The 16,699-nt window shown below is 53.7% G+C and overlaps 1 protein-coding gene across 1 annotated transcript in view; it reads right to left on the reverse strand.

Annotated features, from left to right (window-relative positions):
• Nucleotides 1–13,652: 13,652 nt before the first annotated feature.
• The window catches only part of RAP1GAP2 (RAP1 GTPase activating protein 2), a 43,641-nt gene continuing 40,594 nt past the window's right edge, over nucleotides 13,653–16,699 (reverse strand). The window contains exon 25 of the mRNA XM_056506788.1: nucleotides 13,653–16,658. The gene's annotated coding sequence lies outside the window, so the exon portion shown is untranslated. The remainder of the gene's footprint in view (nucleotides 16,659–16,699) is intronic.

The raw sequence follows: 16,699 nt of genomic DNA on the forward strand, positions 1-16,699 counted from the left end.
TGTTTTTCATCACCAGCTAATATAACTTAATTCCTTCTCCCTTTTCCAGGAGTCCAGAGCCTGCACTTGTCCCTGGCAAGGGTTCAGCTTTTCCTAAACTGCAGTTTAAAAAGGAAAAATTGAGGCTGGATCTGAGTCAAATGCAAGTTTTGTACTTTAATGTTTTATCACCTCAAAATATCATCCTGCTTTTAATTTCCTGAGTGATCCTTGTGCCCAGCTCAGTGAATGCTGACACCCTGCCCTGATTCCCCCCAGGCTCCCCCAGGTTTTCTCCTTTTCCCTCCCATTTCCATGAGAGGTGTGGCACCCAAAGCAGCAGCTGCAGGTGGTTCCTGGGGTGTCACCTCCAATACTGGGGGTGGTGCAGGATCAGGAAATATCTCCATGAGGAACAGGAGTGACTCAGCAGCCAGGTGCACGTGAAAACAGCAGAGGCTTCTCCCCAGTGTGCCTGCACAGCTGCACATCTGGAAATCTGCACATCTGCACATCATCTGCACAGCTGCACATCTGGAAATCTGCACATCTGGACATCATCTGCACATCTGCACATCATCTACACATCTGGAAATCTGCACACCTGAGACACATGAGGATTCTCAGGTGGATTCTCCTGGGGCTGAGCCAGTCAGGCTCTGCAGGGTTTGGGTGAGGGAGCTCTGCAGAGCTCCAGCCTTTGCCAGTCCCACACAATCCCCTCCTGCACTCTGGAACGATAGGTGAGGGTTAATTTGGATTAGCAAAATGGAAATGTCAAGCTCCATTTATATCCTGGCACCCAGAGTTAATTACCTTTCCCTTTTTTTAGTAACCATTCTCGTGTTCTGTTTCCTCACTTGAGGCTGATAATAAGCTGTCCATCCATGTAACCATTCTGCTGACACAAATCATGATGGATATGGAAAGAAGTAAAATGCAAATCTAATGAGACACTGCTCAGAATGAGACCAAAAAAAAAAAAAAAATAGAATATTCTTTAATCATCAATGTGCAAAGCCAACCAGAAGGCTTCATTTCTATTTAAATGTAAAATACACTGCAATGTTTTAAGAACCACAGAAAACTATGGACTTCTGATAAAAGGCTAAGTGTTATCCTTGTAACCCCAGCCAAAAAAAACCCCAACCAACCAACCAACCAATAAATGCAACCCTGGAGCAGCAGGGAGGCTGAAGGGTTCTCGTGCTTTGACTGCCCAAGGGAAAAGCAGAACTGCTTAGACACGAGGTCACTGGGACTGGGATCACCCCCCTGCTCTGCAGGACAGAGACTCACCCAGCCAGCATCATCCTCAAACCTGCAGAGAAACCCAAATTCTCACCTGATGCTGCTGTAAATGAGAATATCATTATAAAGTCAATGAGAGATCACGAGCATTTGGAAAGTTTAATTCCTCTAACCCCCTCCCTCCCTCCCCTCCCTGTTATCCCATTTCCCCATTTGTGTTTGGAAACAAGGTTTTACTGAGCCCCAGGTGCTGTGGAAAGCCTGGGTGAGATGTGAGTGCTGTGGAGGAGGTGAGGCTCTGGATTATTTATTTATTTATTATTTATTATTTATAATAAGAACATCCCAGCATTATTTCTATGTTATTATGTTATTATATTTATAATTATAAATTTATAATTGTTATTATTTATATGTTTATATGCTGTTATTTATATGTTTGTATTATATGTTTCCATTCCATGTTCTTCTGCATTATTTATGTTATTATATTTATAATTATGTTATTATATTATTTATATATTATTATGTTATAATTTATATGTTTATATTATATGTTTTCATTCCATGTTCTTGTGCCCTTTGGGTGCTCCAGGGGTATTTTCCCCTTTGTGTTTTTCCAATTATTTGGATTATATTTTATTACTGCAATAAAATTATAGCACTGGCACAAGATGAACATTTAACATTTGCAGTGTGGGTTGAGAAAAGAAACCCAAAGCAGCATTTGGAGCCTGCAGAGCACAAATGCTCCTCAGCAGCAAATGCAGGTGGCCAGGCCAAGTTTCCCTGCAGCAGAAATCCCAGCAGGGCCTGGACTCCAACCCCTCACCACAGCACTGACAGCCAAGCAAACACTGTTGTCACACCAGCAGCCAGTCCCTTGATTTCAGATGTGATTTTGTTTCCTGATTTTATCTGCATGGGCAGTTGGAATGGATTTATAATCTGCCTGTGCTTCCAGTTTATCACATCTGCCTCCCATCTGTTATTTACATGGTTTTATGGTTTACAGTCCCATTCTGCTCATGCCAGCCTGGCTGCAAGGCACTGGACTTGGTGCAGGTGCATCTTCTCTTCTCTCTGCACCTTGCAAAGTCCCACTGAGTGAACAGAGACATTATATACATTATATACATTATATCCATTATATACATTACATCCACACATTGCACACAATGCAAACCAAGCCTTGGTGCTGATCTGCCCTGGCAGCAGGAGGAGCAGGGGGAGCCCTGCAGGCTCCCAGGGCTGGCCCAGGATGTGCAGAGCCAGCCCAGGGATGCTCCTGAGCTGCCCAGGAGGGAGGGGAAACAAAAACCAATGTGGGTCTCCAGGCTGAGCAGCTCCCTTAACACTCAGAAGACAAAAAAGGAAATTTGGAGGCTGTACCACGGCACCCTCCCCCTGAGCACCCCCAGCCAGGCAGGTTTAAACCATCCAGAATCAGAGTTAATGCACTGCAGCTCCAGCCAGGCAGGTTTAAACCATCCTGAATCAGAGTTAATGCACTGCAGCTCCAGCCAGGCAGGTTTAAACCATCCAGAATCAGAGCTGCACTGCAGCTCTCCATGTGCCCTGGTCCTGCTGGGCAGGGCTCAGCTCCAGGGGGATGTGGAAGGGGCTGCAGGACCTGTGCCCTGGTCCAGCTCAGCACAGGCTGGGAGGATCCAGCACCTGCAGAACAAACACAGATTTCCCTCATGTTCTCTGCAGAGCTCAGCCTCCACAGGCAACAGGTGAGCCCCACACGTGTCACAGGTTTGGGCCAGTTGAAATTTTCATTTATTTGTGGCAACACAGACTTTTTCTCCTTCTCTTATAATTTTCCAAGCATGAGTATAATTGGCTCTGGCCTGCTACCAGGAGGTTTATTAGAGCAGCAAGGGATGAAACTAATGATTGTTAAGAAGATCCAATTCCAAGGATACTGAGTTGCTGATTACACATTTCTGGCTGCTAACCAGCAGCTCTCCAGTAAGGGCCTGTGGGTTTGTTTACCTTAGCAAGGCATAGGATGCAGCCAGTCACTGAAATTCAGAGGCTGAGGCAGAAATCAATACAGAGCTGCTGAACACCCTCCTGTGCAGCTGGGAGAGACTAATTGCTGATGAACCTGTGAGTCCAATAAAAATGTGCATAATTTAAATCATATTAAAACCATAAGCTGCTAAAACATCAATATTTAAACACCATCCCTCCATCCCCTGCAGTGTCACCAGGGATCTTACAGGAAGAGCAGACATTGCTGAACATAAAAGCAACAAGAATTGCCTGAAATATTTCTTTCACCGAATTCCTGACATGGATTTGAATAAAAGTGTCTCACAGAAAAGTTTTGCCTGGGAGTTCTTCCTCTTGGTGCCAAATGTGTTCTGGTGCTTGAGCAGGCACAACAGAGGGCAGAGGGAGGTGTGAGTTGGTTCTCCAAGGTGTGAGCTGGTTCTCCATGGCCTGAGATGGTTCTCCATGGTGTGAGCCCACCTGCTGAGCACATACATTTATCCCCAGGAATCTCCCTGCTGAGGACATACATTTATCCCCAGGAATCTCCCCTGATGAGGGCATTGCATTTATCCCCAGGAATCTCCCTGCTGAGGACATACATTTATCCCCAGGAATCTCCCTGTCTGTGCTGCACAAGGGGTGCACCTGGCAGAGCTCCATCCCTTTCTCTGGGACACGCACCATGAATTTAACAAGGTGTGTCGTGGGCAGGGCTGTGACAGCGCAGCTGTGTGCACTAATTAGATAACCCTCATTACTGTTGGCTCCATTGGCATTTGCAGAGGCGGTGCCAGCCCTGGCTGGTCGCCCCACTTTGCATCCATCAGGAAGGCGGCCCCAGCGCGGTGGTTTCACAGCCTGGTTCACTCGGCTGGATGTGCCAGTGATGCCGTGAGCTCTCTCCATTAACAGTGTTGAGGCCAGGTGCACAAACACGGGGACCAAGGGCTGCTGGCAGCTCACCAGCACATCAGGGCACCAGGGACTGTGTCCAGCACCATCTCCTGCCCCAGGTGTGACTGACAGAAATAAATGGGGCTGTCAGACATTGCCTGACAGTGAAATCTGGGAGGATTTGGGGGGTTCCAGCCGTGGAACTGGGGCACTCACAGCTCCCAGTGACCTCAGTGATCTCCCCTCACAGCTGCAGGGTTTGCTGCGCTCCATCTGCTCTCCCCCACCTCCAGGCATCCCTCGGGGGATCAGAGGGCAGGGACTCCCCTCCTGTGGCAGCGAACAGCACCCAGATTTCCCTCTCCCCAGCCCAGCCCAGCCCAGCCCTGCAGCACTCAGGCTGCCCAGGGAGATGCAGGGCAGCTCCTGCCAGCCCCTCTGGCACAGCTGCAGGTGATGCCACCCGGGCTGCGCTGCTCTGGGGCTCTTTCCCCCTCCTGGTGCTGCTGGCACACAGCACTGCACAGCAGCAGATGAACTGTCTCCTCAGCCCATTGCAGGGTGAAACTGTCACCTTTCCCTTTTGCATGTGCAGCGTGCACTGGGGAGCTCAGCTCTGTGCACAACAGATTTATTCCACAGGAATCGTTTATTTCTGCAGAGGAAATATGTTCCACTGCTCCTGCAGTGACAGGCTCTGGCAGCAGTTGGAGGCTGAGGCTCCACACGGAGGCAGGATATGTTTGTGGGATGAACCACAGCTGTCTGCAGCATTGCCCTGCCCCAGCAATTATTCCAACAGAAAGAATTCCTGGAGGGTTATTTGGCTCCACACAGTGAACACGTCGTGTTCACAGCCTCTGGTTCAGGTACCAGGCAGGAGAACCCCTGAGGACAGCTCTGCTCCTGTACAGCAGCTTTTAAAAAGGCAGCAGGCTGGCTGCTGCAGCCTGCTCACACACCAGGAAACACTTGCTCCCGTGGGTAGCACAAGAAATGATGGAAAACTGGAGCATTTACATAATCTGCATTATCATAAAGTTGTTTATCAGCATGGCTGAGCTGCCCAGCACTCCCAGGGAGGAAGAGGAGACGCTGCCCAGGGCAGCCAAGGCTGACTCAGAGACACAAGAAGCTGAGCAAAATTCCAGCAGAAGAGGTGAATCCCTGCTCCTGCATTCCCCTGGGGGAGAGGAGCAGGTCCCCACTCGTTCATGTGCAGTGGGCTCTGTGGAGCAGCTCCTGGCTGGAGTTCTTGCTCCAGTGCTGCATTCCCATGATAAACTGGAGTCCATTTAAAATTCAGCAGCATTGTGTAAAGTGTTGCTGCTTTGCCTCAGAAATAATCAGTCAAGACAGTCTCAGGCACTGCTGCTCATTAAATAAAACACCCAGATTCCTCCCTGAAGGGCAGGGCTCCTCAGGGACTGGCAATATTTTAGCCTGCTTGCCATCTGAGGGCTCTAAAATACTTCAGAAGCATTAATGAAGTCTCAGGACATGCCTGTGGGATGGAGGTTCAGCATTTGCTCAGAGTGAGCAGCACTGGAGCTGCTGCAGGGCTGGGAAGGTTGGGTCCAGTCCTGTGGATCTCAGAGCATCGCTGGTGCCAGATGAGGGGGAGAGAGGAGAGTTCCAGCTGCAGCTCCTCCCTGGCCAGCTGTGGGTGCCAGCCCAGCCCAGCCCAGCCCTGCTCAGCCCTGGCACTGACAGCATCTCACACTGGGCTTTGCTTCAGGTGCCTTGATGGGAAATGCCTAAATCCCTTCCTGGATTTTCATCTTCAAACCAGCTGTCCAAAGTGTGAGATATCTGAATTCCTTACAGCTTTAGGATGTTAGACTCTGTTCATCCCACCAACAGCACTTTAGTCACACACTTATGAATGTATAAATGGAAGTTAATGTTACAATACTTCTGTGGAAATAGATATAAGAGAGGGAAGCAGGAGTAAATAAAATCTGCCAAGTGATGCATCAGAAAGTTGTCCAGAAAAAAAGAAAAAAAAAAGAAGAAGAAGGAAAAAAAAAAAGAAGAAGAAGAAAAAAAAAAAGAAGAAGAAGGAAAAATTGATAAAATATCCTGTAACTCAAAGGGAAACCAGGTAAGGGTTTGTGTCACCAAGCAGGGCTGTTCACATACAGAAATGCCATTTCTTACATGGAGATTCAAAGAGAAGCTCAGTGATTTTTTCAGTGCCTTCAGTTTCTCTGCAGAGAATATTGGCCCAGTGCTGCTGACAGAACATCAATAACAGGGCAGGAAACACTTCCAAGGTGTTGATTCCTCAGCCTGGTGGGATCCAGCAGATGCATCATCAGTGCACGTCAGCAGGGACAAGGTGAGCAGGCACCAGAGCCTGGATCCAGCAGGTCAGTCTGAGATCCAGCAGGGCAGTCTGGGATCCAGCAGGACAGTCTGTCTGAGATCCAGCAGGACAGTGTGGGATCCAGCAGGGCAGTCTGAAATCCAGCAGGGCAGTCTGAGATCCAGCAGGGCAGTCTTAAATCCCAGCAGGGCAGTCTGAGATCCAGCAGGGCAGTCTGAGATCCCAGCAGGGCAGTCTGAGATCCCAGCAGGGCAGTCTGAGATCCCAGCAGGGCAGTCTGGGATCCAGCAGGGCAGTCTGGGATCCAGCAGGGCAGTCAGATCCAGCAGGACAGTCTGGGATCCCAGCAGGACAGTCTGAGATCCAGCAGGGCAGTCTGGGATCCAGCAGGACAGTCTGAGATCCAGCAGGACAGTCTGGGATCCCAGCAGGGCAGTCTGAGATCCAGCAGGACAGTCTGGGATCCAGCAGGACAGTCTGAGATCCAGCAGGACAGTCTGGGATCCCAGCAGGGCAGTCTGGGATCCCAGCAGGGCAGTCTGTCTGGGATCCAGCAGGGCAGTCTGAGATCCCAGCAGGGCAGTCTGGGATCCAGCAGGGCAGTCTGAGATCCCAGCAGGGCAGTCTGTCTGGGATCCAGCAGGACAGTCTGGGATCCCAGCAGGGCAGTCTGAAATCCAGCAGGGCAGTCTGTCTGGGATCCAGCAGGGCAGTCTGAGATCCAGCAGGGCAGTCTGTCTGGGATCCCAGCAGGGCAGTCTGTCTGGGATCCCAGCAGGACAGTCTGGGATCCAGCAGGACAGTCTGTCTGGGATCCAGCAGGACAGTCTGAAATCCAGCAGGACAGTCTGAGATCCCAGCAGGGCAGTCTGAAATCCCAGCAGGGCAGTCTGGGATCCAGCAGGGCAGTCTGAAATCCCAGCAGGACAGTCTGGGATCCAGCAGGGCAGTCTGAGATCCAGCAGGGCAGTCTGAGATCCAGCAGGGCAGTCTGTCTGGGATCCAGCAGGGCAGTCTGGGATCCCAGCAGGGCAGTCTGGGATCCAGCAGGGCAGTCTGGGATCCAGCAGGGCAGTCTGTCTGGGATCCAGCAGGGCAGTCTGGGATCCCAGCAGGACAGTCTGGGATCCCAGCAGGGCAGTCTGAGATCCAGCAGGGCAGTCTGTCTGGGATCCAGCAGGACAGTCTGGGATCCCAGCAGGACAGTCTGGGATCCCAGCAGGGCAGTCTGCTTCCCAAGGGATTCCCAGGTGGGAGCAGAAAGGTTCCAGCAGTTTCCCACAACAGCTCCCAGCTCTGGCTCTGCCACAAGCAGCTCTGCAGGAGCTGGGGATGGCACAGCCCCATGGACAGGCTCTCAGCCAGGAAAGGGAGAAGGCAAATGGCAAATCAGTGTCACTGAGCTGTCCCTGAGCAGCTTCCCCCTGCAGCTGCTGCCCTGCTCATTCAGGCCTTGGCAATGCTTCATCCCCCCTGGCTGCTCCTCTCTGCACTTCCTTCCCCCCAGGAGGAGGTTAAAAAGGTACAATGGTCCTGGACCACCCTCTGGGCACAGGCTCCTGTTTGAGGTCATGCAGTGACCTCTGCCTCTCTAACAGGATCTGGGTCAGAGACTGAGGCCAGGATTGCTCAATCTGCCTCCCCTGTGTTTACCCAGGACACTACTGCATCTGGGCACATCATTATGCACAGATATTTCTTAGATTATTTTTCAGTCCTTACCATTTTCTCACTCCTTTTACATGGGGTTTTCACTCCTGTGACTTCATTCTACCAGCTCTGTTCAGTATCAAAGTATTCACTGAAGCAGCAAATTGTACATGATTATTGGAGATTATTCACTGAGAGTGAAGTGATAAATGAATAATTAATTCTCATTATGAGCACTGGAGGCCTCTGTGCAATCAGGACCCCTTTGCTTCAGGTCCAGCCCAGCAATCAGGGACAGGCAGCTCCTGCTCCCAAGGCTCAGGCTGAGAGGGGAGGCAGCTCAGGGGAAAAAGAGAGATTTGTTGGGCTGGGGCAGCATTTCAGAGCCCTGGTTCTGCTCTGCAGAAGTGCCCAGAGGTTCCCTCATCTCTGTGGTGGGTGGAAGGATCCTGCCCCTCCCTCACCCACAAACTCCAGGGGTGGCTCTCAGTGTCCTCTCACACCCAGCACCTCTTACTGATCTTTCTGGTATTTCTTTGGCCTGTTCTGGTCTTTGGCTTAGAGGTTTTCTGAGTCTCAGCTCCAGTTTCTAAGTGAAACACAGGTGCTGAAGCTGCTGGGGAGAAGGCAGGAAGGAGCAAAAACCCCACAGGGGAGTTTCCTCCCTCCTGCCAGGGCTGTTTGCAGAAGGTGATCAGTGTGATGTACAACCCTGCAACTCCCCCAAAGCACACACAAATAAAACAGGGAACAGGCTGTAAATATGTTGGAGCTGCAAAATGAATGATCTCTGTCAACTATTTAAAAGCAATCCAGTAATGTGAACAATCAGAAGTGAAGAAAAATCAATACACTTTTCATGGTGCTGAAATGGAAAATAAGTGGGATTTTACTCTGGCAAAATCCATGCAAACAAAACCCAGAGAATTAATTCTGCTTGTCAGTGAGCATGGTTATGCCTTGAGCAGCTCCCAGAGTTCTCTCCTCAGCCCCACACTGTGCCAGTGGTGCAGCAGAAATCCCACTGGTGTCAGTGGTACATGACAGGGAATTATGAACCATTGTGTGTTACTCCCAACACATTTATTTTACAAATAATTCCTCTAGGAAGGCTCCAAGGAGAGCAAACAGACAACAGAGCACAGCAGATCCAGCCCAGTCCCCAGCTCCACCCAAAATCCAGACAAAGCCCCAGAGCAAAGCAGAGCACCACAGTCCCTGCCAGACAGCTGGAGAGGTGGCTGGAGTGTCCTGGAGTGGCCATTTCCACATTGCCAGCCTCTGCAGGTGCCAGGGGGGAAGTGGCCCTGAGGTCAGGGAGAAGCTCCTGCAGCATCCCTGGAGGTTTGGGGGCCCTTCCAGAGTTTGATAGGGATGGGAAGGGGCACGGAGGGGAGGAGTGCAAGGGGAGGCTGGTCCGTGGGGAGAGTGTCCTGCAGAGCTTCCCAGAGCCACAACATCCCCTGCAGCTCTCAGTGCCAGGCGTGCACACTCACATTTATCACTCTTCCTCTCCAAACTTCCCTCTCCTATCAACACAAGAAATGGAGCCAGAAACAGCGCGGGAGCTGAAGGCCATGGCAGGGGCTGTACGAGAACCGCCAGATGTGCAGCCACATCTGGGCCTTGGCCAGACTGAGTTTGGCATTGCTGAGGTTCACAGCAGCCTTCCCTCTGTCCCAGCAGCCAAGGCTGTGGCTGGCTCTACCCAAAATGGGATTTGAGGGGACAGAGGAGGGACTCCCAGCGAGCCTGGCTCATTTCTCCTCACTGAGACAAACATTCATTAAACCTGCTGTGCTTGGAGAAGCTGTAAAGGAGACTCTGGTTCACTATGAGCACAAACCCTGGTGCAGCCGAGCTCCATCCCTGAGCAGAGCTGCTGGGGGACAGGTCTGAGCCCTCTGCACCTCCAGCGCTGCAGGCAAAGAGTCTGAGTCCAGCTGTGAGCTCTGAGCCCAAAAACCGCAGCCGGGTGTTTTTAGGTTTCCTCGGGAGCCGATGTTGCCCAGCTCGGGTTCGTGTCTCTGCCGAGGCTGGGACCGGCACATCCCGGGGCTGGGGACCGGCACATCCCGGGGCTGGGACCGGCACATCCCGGGACTGGGACCGGCACATCCCGGGACTGGGACCGGCACATCCCGGGACTGGGACCGGCACATCCCGGGACTGGGACCGGCACATCCCGGGGCTGGGACCGGCACATCCCGGGACTGGGACCGGCACATCCCGGGACTGGGGATCGGCACATCCCGGGACTGGGATCGGCACATCCCGGGGATGGGGATCGGCACATCCCGGGACTGGGGATCGGCACATCCCGGGGCTGGGATCGGCACATCCCGGGACTGGGGACCGGCACATCCCGGGGATGGGGATCGGCACATCCCGGGACTGGGACCGGCACATCCCGGGACTGGGGATCGGCACATCCCGGGACTGGGGATCGGCACATCCCGGGGATGGGGACCGGCACATCCCGGGGATGGGGACCGGCACATCCCGGGGATGGGGATCGGCACATCCCGGGACTGGGGATCGGCACATCCCGGGGCTGGGATCGGCACATCCCGGGGCTGGGACCGGCACATCCCGGGGATGGGATCGGCACATCCCGGGACTGGGACCGGCACATCCCGGGACTGGGGACCGGCACATCCCGGGGATGGGGATCGGCACATCCCGGGACTGGGGATCGGCACATCCCGGGACTGGGGACCGGCACATCCCGGGGATGGGGATCGGCACATCCCGGGACTGGGGATCGGCACATCCCGGGACTGGGGATCGGCATATCCCGGGACTGGGGACCGGCACATCCCGGGGCTGGGATCGGCACATCCCGGGGCTGGGGATCGGCACATCCCGGGACTGGGGATCGGCACATCCCGGGACTGGGATCGGCACATCCCGGGACTGGGACCGGCACATCCCGGGGCTGGGGATCGGCACATCCCGGGGCTGGGATCGGCACATCCCGGGGATGGGACCGGCACATCCCGGGGATGGGACCGGCACATCCCGGGGATGGGATCGGCACATCCCGGGACTGGGGATCGGCACATCCCGGGACTGGGATCGGCACATCCCGGGACTGGGACCGGCACATCCCGGGACTGGGGATCGGCACATCCCGGGACTGGGGACCGGCACATCCCGGGACTGGGGATCGGCACATCCCGGGGCTGGGACCGGCACATCCCGGGACCGGGGATCGGCACATCCCGGGACTGGGATCGGCACATCCCCGCATCCCCTTCACCCTGGCACTGCCTGCAAAGAATGGATCAGGACATCCCCTTCATCTGCCCCTTTACCGTGCTGCTGCCCCCAGAGCAGGGATCAGGACATCCCCTTCACCCTCCCGCTGCCCCCGAGCTCTGACCAGCCCGGAGCCCCTCCTGCTGCTGGCGCTGAGCCAGGCTCGGCCCCTGCACGTTCCTGGACCACCCTGCCCGGTGAGGAGGTGGCTGCTGGTGGCCCGGCCAGGGCAGGGGCGAGCCCAGCTCTGGCAGCAGCAGCTCCCTCCGGGGCAGGAGGCGGCTCAGCCCCAGCCCAGCCCTCGATATCTGCGGGTCAGACACGGTCAGGGTGCTCTGCGGTGAGTTAACAGGGCGGAGCAGAGCGGCACGGCCTGGCTGAGGCAGCGCTTCTGCTGCCAGCTGTGCTGCCAGCTGTGCTGCCAGCTGTGCTGCCACCAGCTCGTACCGCAGAGCAATTGCACCCATTGCTGGGATTCCACTGCCACCTCCTGTCCAGACCGGGAACCTCTGAGTTCTGCAGCTCCGAGGAACGAAACTGGAAAATTCTTCCCCCACCCACGTGGAAAAAGTCACTATTGAAATTAAACACGGAGGGATTTACATTTTCAGTAGCTCAACACACACTGAGTTGTGTGCTAGAGACACCCACAGGTGCCAAAACCTTCTAATTTTACAGAGAGAATACATCAGCCTCACTTTGTGTTTGTCATAGATTCGTGCAGTTTCTGGGATGGGATGTAACTGGTGGGAGAAATAAACATCCACTATTACTTAAAAAAAGTAAAGCATAATTCTGGCTATAAATACCAAACCCTCATGTCAAATAAACTCATGGCATCATGATTAAAGTTCGTGATCAGCAATAACTGTTTTCCTTCCCTGGGTCATCCTGAGCCTTTCCCAGAGACTTTCAGCCTGAGGCTGCAGTGTCCTGGCTGTGCCATGGAACACACACCTCGTCCTTGAAGACTGCACTGCATCCAACCACACAGACAAAGGACTGCAGGAAACATTTGCCCTGAACAGCTTTTTTATGTTGTATCAAGAGTTTGCGGGCATTTAAAAAAAAAAAAAAAAAAAAAAAAAAGGAAAAAAAACCCCACCAACAAAAACATGTTGGATTTTCTTGTCCCTAATGTCAATCTGAAATATTAAGAACAAACCTGATTTTATCAGCTGATGCCTTGCTTGGCTGAGCCACAGAGAGCAGAGCAGGAGCTCTGCAGAGCTGCATCCCTGGGAATGCTCCAGGCCAGACTGGAGAAGGCTCTGGGCCCAGTGCACCTCCCTGCCCTTATCAGGGGTCAGCAGGTGATCTTTGAACTTCTAACCCAAAGCATCCTGTGATTTCCTTCACCCCTCTGCTTCCCTACAGTGCCTAGAAAATCACTTGATTACTTGATTAATTACATTCAGGAGGCTTTCCACTAAGCACTCCTCAGCCTGATTATCTGGTGCTGCAGACTTTCGTTAAAGACACAGACGAGCTCTTCTCCTCCCTGCGAGCTGCCCCCGCTGCCCTGCCAGGCTCTGAGGGTCTGTGGGCAGCCCCAGAACCCCAGCTGCCTTTAGCTGGGGTCAGTGTGTCTGTCTGCAGACGCTGCTGTGGCTGAGGATGGGTTCCTCTGCTCTGTGGTGGGCACAGAGAGGGTCCCACAGGAGCCAGGAGGGCTGGGACCATCCTGAAACCATCCCCTGGGACTGCAGAGCTGGCAGGGCCCTGGGCAGCAGCTCTGGGTGCCCAGCCCTGGCTCTGGCCACACCTGCCCTTGGCTGCCCAGAGCACTCTGATCTCAAGGCTGGAGCCCAGTGCATGAAAGGCTCCAGGCAAACTGAAACCTGGACTTAGCTTCTTGTTTGCACAACATTCACAGTTTGTTTAAACTGAAGTGAGTGCAGAAATTCTGGCTGAGCAGCCTGTTTCGAGTTTGTTTTCCAGTTGTCTGCAGTATTTGAGTCTCCCTCCCACCAAACTTTAGAGTCCAGATTCTATGGGAAACTCTCCAAATTCTGGCTGGAATACTCAACCATTAATTCCCAACTTGCCCATCTGCCATCTAGAGAAGATTTCTTTAAATCCTTTAAAACATGTGTCTGAACTGTTTGTTTATCTGTCAATCCTGTCTCACACTATTTAATTTTAAAGCTTGACTTTTCAAACCCCTGGAGGCTGACCCTGTGTCAGTCACTTTGCCCCATGGGGCCATTCCCTGCCCTCACCAAAGTCCCCAAAAGGCTCCCCCAGAGCTGCCAGGGCACAGCCACACACACAGAGGATGTATATGGACACAAAATATTATTTATTGTGAACTTTGCAAAGACACATTTAAGCAACAAAATATACATTTGTGAACCTTCAGTTTTATACATAACAATCTGCTACCATAGCAATAAATTAAATGTACATTATTTACAACAGACATAGGCCACCAGAAACTACAAAGCACTGCCTGTCTACATCAAAAATAAACTTTGTCAGGGACGTTTCCTCAGGATTTACATTCGCTCTATAAACTCTTCACATTGATACAAATCCAGGATTTCCCTCGGCAGGACACGGGCGGTGCTGCATTCAGGGAGGAGATGGGAGCACAGCTGGGCAGATGTGCAGTGGGACAACAGCTGGGGCACAGCTGGGAGCATAGTTGGGACACAGATATGGCACAGCTGGGGCACACCTGGGAGCACATCTGGGGCACAGCTGGGGCACAGCTGGGAGCTGCACTCGGAGCCAGCTGTGCCAGATGTGGAGCTGCACTCACAGCCAGCGGTGCCAGATGTGGAGCTGCACTCACATCCAGCGGTGCCAGATGTGGCGCTGCCCTGAGCCCGGAGCAGCAGCGAGCAGGACCAGAGCCGGCAGGAAGGGAACAGGGGCAGCCCCAGCCCTGCCCTCTCACACGGGGGTTTCCCCACCCCCCGAGGCGCTCCTGGCCCCCCCTGCTCCCTCTGACGCCGCTGCTGAGGAGGGCACGGGCTGAGGGCAAGGGAACAGCGGGACAGGAGGGGAAATGCACTGCCCAGAAATTCTAGTGTCAGTTAAGGATCCTTTCCTTCATATATATATATTTTATACATATATATATATATTAAATACATATATATGTATATATATCTCCCTTTTATGTATGTATAGATGTGTAAGAGTCACTTAAAAGCACAAAACATTTTGCAAAATATACACAGGACCAGCTTCACCCTCTGCTGGAAGTGCAGAAGTCCCCAGGGTGCAGCACAAGCGTTTTCCAGCCCCAGCAGTGCCCCAGGTTTGGGCTCTGGCCAGCAGTGCTGCTGGATGTCCCACAGGAGCCACAAACCCCAGCAGAGACAAACCCAGAGCACTGAACCCTCCCTGAGGCTCCACACTCCTCTGCCTGCTGGTCCCCTTTGAGTAATTCCCAAACCAATCTGGGTCAAAGAGGAAAGCCACGGCTTCAAGTGGAAAAAGCAGCAACAAAACAACCCAAAGTGGCAAAGCAGCTGAGAGCAGCCACTGCACCTTCTGCTGAAAGATCTCACGGAGATCAACACCCACAGGAACGACAACACCACAGAACCAAGTGACTGCTGGGGAGAGCAAACCCAGAGCAAACCCTGGGAGCAAATCGTGGCACCAGGCAGGGTCCCCCTGTGCAGCCTCAGGAAAGCAGAGCAAGGCTCCCAGCAGAGCTGGGGTGCGCTGGGAAGTGCTGCTGAGGCATCAGACAGTGCTGAACAGCCAAGGGTGTGCTGCTGAGACCCCAGCCCCAGCTGGGCTGACAAGGGATCCAGGCTCAGACCCTGAAACGCAGCAGGCTGGGGGCAGGAGGCATTAATAACTCATTAATAACTCATTAATAACTCCCCAAGGCAGTCACTGGCATTTACCTGTCCTGCACAGCACTCAGGGCCCCCCAAACTGTTCCTGCCCTTTTCACAACTGTTCTCATCTCCTGGCTGCAGCCTCCCCACAGGGACTGGTGCCAGCAGAGCCCTGTGTGAGCCCTGTGTGGGCTCTGAGAGACTCTCAGGAGCAGCTCCTGCAGGACCAGGGGACATGACAGGCAGCAGGGAGGGGATGGTTCAATCCTTGGGAGGGCAGCAGGAGCAGCCACAGCCAGGGCAGCTGCTCCAGGGGCACAATTCTGCCCCTCCAGCAGGCTGCAGGCACTCTGTGCCCCCTGCAGCACCACTGGGGGAAGGGGACTTTGGCACTCAAAGTCCTGTTTTCAGCAGAAATAAAGAACTGTGTCCACTTGAGACTGAGAACCTGATTTTGTGAGGGTCCCCAGAGGTCACAGGCTGTGGGGACAGGGGGGATATCTGCAGCATCGTGGCCTGTCTCCCAGAAAATGGGTGAGGGAAATCTGAGCAATGGGAAATCTGTGGACAGGCTGCAGGAAACTCCACCTGAAGTTCCATAAGGGAGCAAAAGGATTTCTTGGCATGTTGAGAGAGGTATTTTCAGGGAAAGGGAAATGTGGGAAAGTTACCTTGCAGAATCTCTGATGCTTTCAGGACAACAAGAGTTTGCTCAAAAGCAGCAGGACAGACTCTGCAGGCCCTCACAAACCTCTGGGTTTGTGCATTGCTCACCTGGGGACCCACAGGGCAGAGCAGAGCCCACCAGGTCCCTGCCCTTCTCCTAGAGCTCAGGGAAGCCACAGCTGTGCCAGCTCTGGGTCACCTGTGCCCAGTGCCAGGCAGAGCAGGGACCTGCCAGCAGGACGAGCTGGCTGCACCCCTGGCACAGTCACTGCCCTGGGCAAGGACTGAGCAAGGCTGGAGTGAGAGCTGCCCCTGCCCAGGGCTGGGGTGGGTGGGAGCTGGGGGACCCTGCAGGGACCCTGCAGACCCACTCCAGGGACAGCAGCCCAGGGCTCCCCGGGAGGTTCTGCCCCATTGTCCCAGAGAGGAGAACAGCAAACAATTGCAAATTGCCCCAGGGCCACCAACACTGACTGGCCTGAGCCCCACCCTGCAGAAAACAAACATGAACCAGGTTCCCACTGGTAACTGCACATGAACTGTGCAGGGGTCTCTGCCCACAGGAGCCTCCAGGCAGCCAGGGCAGGGCAAGGAGGGGCCCAGCAGCTGCAGCACATCTGGGCAAGCCCAGCCCAGGGGACGTGGCCCTGGCCACGAGCAGCACAGCAGAGGCACAGCCCCTCCTGCACAGGGCTGGGCAGGGCTCCAGGTGAGGACTGGCTGCTCCCTGCCAGCACGGGCTGCAGGTGGGAGCTCTGCTCTGCTCTGCCAGGCAGGGCACCTCGGGGGCTGCAGCTTCTTCCCTTGGCTGACACGTTCTGTGCAAAGAAGGAAAGGGTGAAAGTGTCAGGAGTGTGGA

Source organism: Oenanthe melanoleuca, chromosome 19 (genome assembly GCF_029582105.1).
Source record: "Oenanthe melanoleuca isolate GR-GAL-2019-014 chromosome 19, OMel1.0, whole genome shotgun sequence".
Classification (NCBI taxonomy): domain Eukaryota; kingdom Metazoa; phylum Chordata; class Aves; order Passeriformes; family Muscicapidae; genus Oenanthe; species Oenanthe melanoleuca.